Here is a 6,703-nt window from a genome sequence, read left to right as displayed (position 1 = left end):
ATTTTTGGCTGAGGGTTTGCGGAGGGAGGGGCTGGTCTTCAGAATACCTTAATTATGATTAGGATTGGGGGATGTGTTTGTTTAAATAGCTTCTTTATAGTGTAAACTTTACTTCATCACTTAGTGTATGAAGGGGAATTTGGTAAGAGACTATTTAACAAAAATTTTTATTTCCAGCTTTCCCTTTATAAGAAACAAAACAAAGCAAACTTCGGAACCATAAGTAATATAAGAATACTTAGTCTGCTCCCTAAAGGCCTTTCACAAAATCTTGTGAGGTTGCTCCAATTAGACGGATGTACAGTTAATACACATGTCTTATCTCTATGCCTTATCTGTGCAGAAGGGAGCGAGGGAGGTGCACTCTGGTCCAAACCAGTCAGCAGCAGGCGAGAGGAGGGGCAGTGAGTAGAGAAGTAAACTTTCCCGTGAAGTGAGCCGATCTAACCAAAGATTGCAAGTCCACTTTTTCCCCAATTACATTTTTCTCTCAAACAAACGAGGGTCCTTAGAGCATTTTCCCATCGCCATTGTTTTCTTTTTTGCGTAGCTCTCACTCGTTAAGATTAGCCACCCCCTGCGGGTCCTCTCTGGGAAATCTTGCTCAAATTTGGCGGGGGGGGGGGGGGGGGGGGGAGGGGAGGGCTCTGCCTAATCTGTGCCCTCTTACAGAATTGAGGGCTTGCGGAGGACCGAGTTCTCGAAAAGCTAACCTGTGCGTGGAGAACAGAGAGGCTTGTTTTTTCATCAAGTGCAAAAATCAGTATTCTGTGGCAAAATCCACACAATGCATTTTCCATACAATAGCACCCGTCTTGTGATGGCTCCTGCGAATGGAAAGACGGTCGTGCAGAACGTGGGCTCTGTCAGGCTGTGTATCCAGGATTGAAAGTGGAATTAAAGAGCCAGTTGGGAGACTTAGTTACCGTTTCTATTGGTTGGGGTTTTCAAAATGAACTTGGGGTACTGCTTGGTTACTAAGGGGCGAATTAATCGCGTGGGTCATTTGGAGATAGAGAACGCTGGAGCTGTTTTGGGAAGTGGGGCGGGGGCGCGCGTGTTTATGCGGACTTTCCACCCACCCTCGTCTAATCAGGCGGCTCTCAATCAGTTTTTCAAAATACTAATCTTGATCTAAGAGCTCCTATCAGTGCATAAGTGGAGGCAATGATTCATTTTTAGAGGCTTCTGGGCTTAGGAAAGAAGAATGGTCGTCAGACAGAAAAAGAAGATCTAAAAGCCAGTCTGGCGACCGCTTTACTCCCGGAGCCCGGCCAGACGCGGACCTTTCCCGCCGGGTAACTGCGCGCACCTTGCCTTGCTCTGTAGGCCTCTGGGCGGTGAGTTTATTTATGAGTCCCTGGCGGTGTGTAAGCCTTCGGTTGGGGGCCATGTGTGGAGGTGGGAGGAGGAGAATGTGCAGGTATCTGCTCTGAATGTTGGGGCTGAGCGCCCAGCGGGTCCTGGGCCCGACGACCTCCTGACTACTTGGCTGGGGCCAACACAGGAGCTGGGGATTTCTCCCGCTCAGTTGCCCGGGTTCTTGGAGGTAGTGTCACTCCTTTTACACACGCACCTCCTCCGCTGGCTCTGGCAAAGGAAGTTCTACTGCTGCTTTGCACATTACCTCTTCCTATGTTAGGTGCTTGTGCTGAAAATCAGGACTCTTTTTGTAAACATTATAGTGGGGGGGGGGTTTAGCCCAAACTCCAACTGAGAACAATTTGGGTAGCAAGAGGACAAATCATAAAACATCATCTTACGTGTCTGCAGGAGGTAGAGGGCTATCCTGCTTTGAGGTCATTCTTACCTCCTAACTGGAAATTTCTAGATGACCACCTCTCTCTTAAGGGAAAGTGGGAGATCGCACGTCCATCCAGGCGGGACAACCAGCACCTCTGGACGGCAGGGCTCTTTGCAAAGCCGAGGTTACTACAGCCCGAGAGACTTAAGAGTGCATCCTGTCCCGAGTGCATCCTGTCCCGACTGCATGGCTCCCAGGCCAGTTGGGAGGCGCTGTGTGTGTGTCTCCCTAAAGCCCGAGGGGGTCGGAAAGGAGTCTGGGTCCCCGAGAGCCGAGGCCTGGATTAGAGGTCCGGGGCTGGAGAGCGGGAACACCAGCCCGCCCTGACCCCCACAGTTTCCACTCACCTCGAAGAGCTGCCTAATTGGGCTGCGAGCAGCTGCGAAATTTGTAATCGCCTAATAAGCCTTCCACCTCGGTAATTCTTATCAAAAGGCATAAAAGTGATGTTTTCACACTCGGCTTGCACCACAGGAGCCGTTTATAAACATCCTTCATCAGTGGGATGAAATTAAGCCTGCATTGACAGAGGTCTCTGCAACTCGATATTTAAAAGCAATAGATCCGAATTAGCAAATTATTACTTAAGTAGGGAAAGTCCCCACCAACTTAACTATTGAACACTTTGCCTCCGAGCTCCTCGCAGTGAGTAACCACAGGTTTGAGGGAACTCAACCTGGAGTTTCCGCGGTACTCAAGCAACCTCTGAAATGTCGATTCCTAACCTGCTCCCAGCCCTCTCCAACAGCCCTCGGGCACGCGCCTGGCTCGGACTTGTGCAGACCTGGGTTAGGCACCGCTGCGGCCTGGAAAACTTGGCCCCACGAGAGATGCGTCCAGGACTCCCGGGCCCGACGGCACTCGGTCAGCACCAGCCTTTGCGGCCCTGCGCTTTCCTGGGCTGAAGGTCCTCACTTACTGCCCGCCCGCCCCCCCCAGGTATCCGCGCCAGAGGACTGTCAGAAGATGGAGTTGAGGGGAGACCTCTGCGCTGGTCAGAAGGTGCAGCTACTGGCTGATTCTTGGGGCGACTTCTTTACCTGTGGAAGTAAAAACTCAGAGCAGAGCGCACTCCAAAATTGCTGCGGGCACACTTGGTTTGGGGATAGGAGAGAGTGTCCTTGGACTTTTGCCCACCCCTTCTAACCATTACTAAATATTGGTGGGAAAGTGAGTGAAAGGGGTAGCTCCCAGAAATTTGCTGCACAAACTTGCGCAGCCCAGAACCCTCGTCACGCTTCAGTGCTGGCGGAGCGGGAAACGCGCTCACCTTGGGACTTCCAGGACCCAGGGTCCTTCTCATACCTTGTCACCCAGTTTCCGAGGGAAGGGAAGGCGCGCTTTTTTTTCCTGCCAATTGAGATCGCCCAGACATAGGAGTCGAGGGCCTTCGTCTGGGACCCACTGTCTCGCTCCCACTGTGCACCAAGGCCCTGGTTGGATGGGTGTCCCGGCGAGGCTAGCGAGCAGGTCCCCGGGCTGGGGAAACCCAGCGACGCGCAGACCCGGCCTGGGCTCTCTGTCCCCGCCTCGGACTTTTGTTTCGCTAACTGCTGTCAGATGCGCCCGCTGGGGACCTTTGTCTCCAGCGGTTCCGGAGACCCCGAAACAGAAAACCAAGTTCTGCTCTAGAGAAGATCTAGGAGTGGACTCGGTGTTTCTTTTCAGCCAGTGCCCTTGCTGCCCCCTCCCCCCTGCGCCGCCCCAGAGCCGAAGAAAATTCGCCAGGCCCGCTCAGGAAGCAGCCGAGGAAGGACAGAGCTAAGGATTTCTCTCCTGACCGGACGGGTGATAGTGGGAAAAGAAGAGGCGTGCAGAGGCCAAAGTTAGGCAGGGGGCAGTCAGGGACGCTCCTGGGCTAAACGCCACTTCTCAAAGCGTGGAAGTCCGTTACACCGTTTACTCATTGTGACATTTCCAGGCCGACACTCCCTCCTTAAGCACGCCTGTGGTTTGAAGCTGCTGATTTTATGGCATTTTATCGTTCAGAATGAGCAACACGGCAGGACCAGCAGAAAACTGATTCTAACCTCTTTCTACAGATCTCTGCCCACACAACTCTGTAAAAGCCAAACGACGAGGTGGAGAGGGGAAAAACAACAACAAAAAGAAACCCCCACAACGAAAAACCGAAAAGAAAATCCCAGCGGCTCTGTAACCCTCTTTTCCCCTGCGGGGAGTTTTCCTGTGCGTCCTAGGCTCTCTGGGTGGATTTAGCCTGGAGCTCATTAATCTAGAAAGAGGACATTAACCCAAGTCTTGAATGCTTCCCCTCCTCCAGCCCCCTCTTCCCCAGGGATCTCTGAGAGTCAACTAAAACCCAGCCAGGGAAGCAAGGAAGCCAAACTTGATCTGAATGCAAAAACATGGGCACCAGACTGTGTTTCTTGGGTGGAGTGGGGAGGGGTGGTGGTGGCATGGAGCTAGCTGTGTGGGCCTCCTGTTTGCAGGCTTCAGTTTGGTTTTGATAAGGGAACACGCAGCTCCTCTTGGCAGCCAGTGTGAGTGCTTCCCACACAAGCCCGAGTTGTCCCGCCCACAACCTCAGAGCTGGGGTTTCTCCCTTGCAACAGTTGTTGCTTATCCAATGTATTTAATGAAATGATGCTTTTTGTCTGCGAAATAATCTTGAGACATAACTTTTAGAAGTTAAAGAACTTTTATATGGATTTCTGCTATAGGAGACTGGTTCTGGTAGCCATGGTGGTTTTTTCTTCCTTTCCTTTCTCTCCTCCCTTCTCTCCCTTCTTCCTTTCCCCCTTCCCTGCTTGCCTTCCTTCCATCGGGGAAGCTCAGGGTGTAAGAGGTGTTATTACAGTAAGAGTATAGGATTTGAAGTTAGTCAAACCTGGAATGGATTTTTTTTTTTTTATTTAACAACTTAACACTTCGGATTTCATCCACAAAATGGAGATGGTTTTCAAGATCAACAAAATGATGTTGCAATGTGTTCAAACATACATATAGCAGGTTCTCAGTGAATGCAATCTTCTTCAACTCCTCCTGTGTTCTCTTTGTTGCCCTAGAGAGGTCAGGATGCAGAGGCATCACAAAAGGGGACAGGCCCGTGGCCCTCAGTATGGACCTTAAAACTCCAGTTGGCTGTTTGTAGGAGCTCACCCGTTCTGGTCTCCAATTCCAGAAGAGCCTCTCAGGGCTGCAGAAGCCCTGGAGGAGACAGCGCAGCAGGGAGCCACCTCTACCAGGGCATCTTGGTGCAAGCACCTGGGATGGACAACTTTCTTCTTTTGTCACTGGTTTCTTTGGGAGTTAATCTGGCACACTTAAAAGCCTAATACCCTGACTTCTGTTTGTGCAAATATCCGAATATTGTGAAAGTGGCAGTAATCATAGCTGTTTGCTTATTTATCAATGATTTGTCAAAAGCCCCACTGGCATGGAAGTGCATAACCCTACTTCAGTAACTTCCCTGAGGCCATCTTACCAGTCTGGGTCCAAATATGCCCAGACCCATCCTTCTTTTGTAAAGGTCCACCTTTTAACCACTCCATTATGTTGCCCTCTTTGCAGTGAGTTCAGAAACAGACACTTTCAATTAATAGATTCATTTACTCCAACTCAGGATGGTTCTTTACATAGTCTGGTTGGCCTGGGTTGTGACTCAAGCACAGGTGGTCCACCTGCCAGCCTCTTGCCTGTGCCAGCTTCAGTCCCAGCTGCAGGCATCTGATATCCAGAGGGAAAGAGCTCCCCCTTCCCACCTCCACTCTTGCTATGCGGACTTCAAAGAACACAGAATGGTTTGGCATGTCAAATAAAACAGCCACAAAGGGGAAAAAGGAATCAAGCATTTAAACCAGCAGTAAAAATCTTTCTCCCCCTCCTTTTCTTTGCAAATTACAGAATCCACTGACTAATCATCAGTGAGTGGATCAAAGCTTGGATTGAACAAGTGACCACCTCTCTCCATACCTCTTGTGGTGCAAAGATCTACACTCACTTCTGGAACTTCCGTTTTGGCAACAGAATTTCGGTTACTGCTTGGAGTCTGAAGAAGCAGTGGTTGGTGCCCAGCGTGGGCAGTTTGCAGGTTATCTCCCTGTACCCTCTATTCAAACCACAGAGAAATCTTTAGAATAGTTTATCCAATACAAACAGGTGAATCAAGCTGGCCCCAACAGATCTTCCTGCACCTTCAGGCTGTGAACATCCGGCTGTTCTGATTCTCTGGAACCTAGTTCAGTGCCTGGCATCGAGCAATAAAGGATGACTTTTTGAATGAAAGAATGTGCTTTCAGGGTACACAGGGTTTCACACCTTTCTCTGTATTTTTTGTTCTAGCTTCCTACTTTTGTACATTGACACCTTCTTGCTGGGGACCAAAGCTTTAAGATCTAGAAAGAGCGAGGCAAGAAGGGTACTGAGATTCTGACAGTTTAAATCCCAGTGGAAATTCCCAGGCTCCATTTTTCTTCTAGGATAAAGGACTTGTAACCTCCAATGAATCCTCAGGCCCAATAGTTCTTTTCAGCCCCTCTGAAGAATTCTTCAGCCCCCAGTGCTTGCAGTTAAACTGGAAACCCACTCTAAGAGACCTCAGTTATAGAGGGGGAGGCTACTGGGAATCAGAGCAGAAAGGTGTTGGATCCCAGAAGTCTGACTAAGCCTCCATGGACTACTCTGGCTACACATGTTGAAATGCTGTGTGTGTTGGCCAGACATAAGTTAACATAAGTTTTGACCTGCCCCAGGCCAAGAATGGGGGGACACTCAGGATGGGAGCAGAGGTCACTCAGAGGTAGATGCTGGTGTTCTCAGGTCTCCGTGGCCTAAAGCAGATGCATCACTATTTATAGTCTGCAAAGCAGCAGAGGAACACAGAGAAGACACAAAGGTGTAGATCAAGTCTCCATCTGGACAGATCCCTTGCTCTGTGCC

Source organism: Desmodus rotundus, chromosome 3, assembly GCF_022682495.2.
Source record: "Desmodus rotundus isolate HL8 chromosome 3, HLdesRot8A.1, whole genome shotgun sequence".
In the NCBI taxonomy this organism is placed as follows: domain Eukaryota; kingdom Metazoa; phylum Chordata; class Mammalia; order Chiroptera; family Phyllostomidae; genus Desmodus; species Desmodus rotundus.
This window is presented reverse-complemented; position numbering follows the sequence as displayed.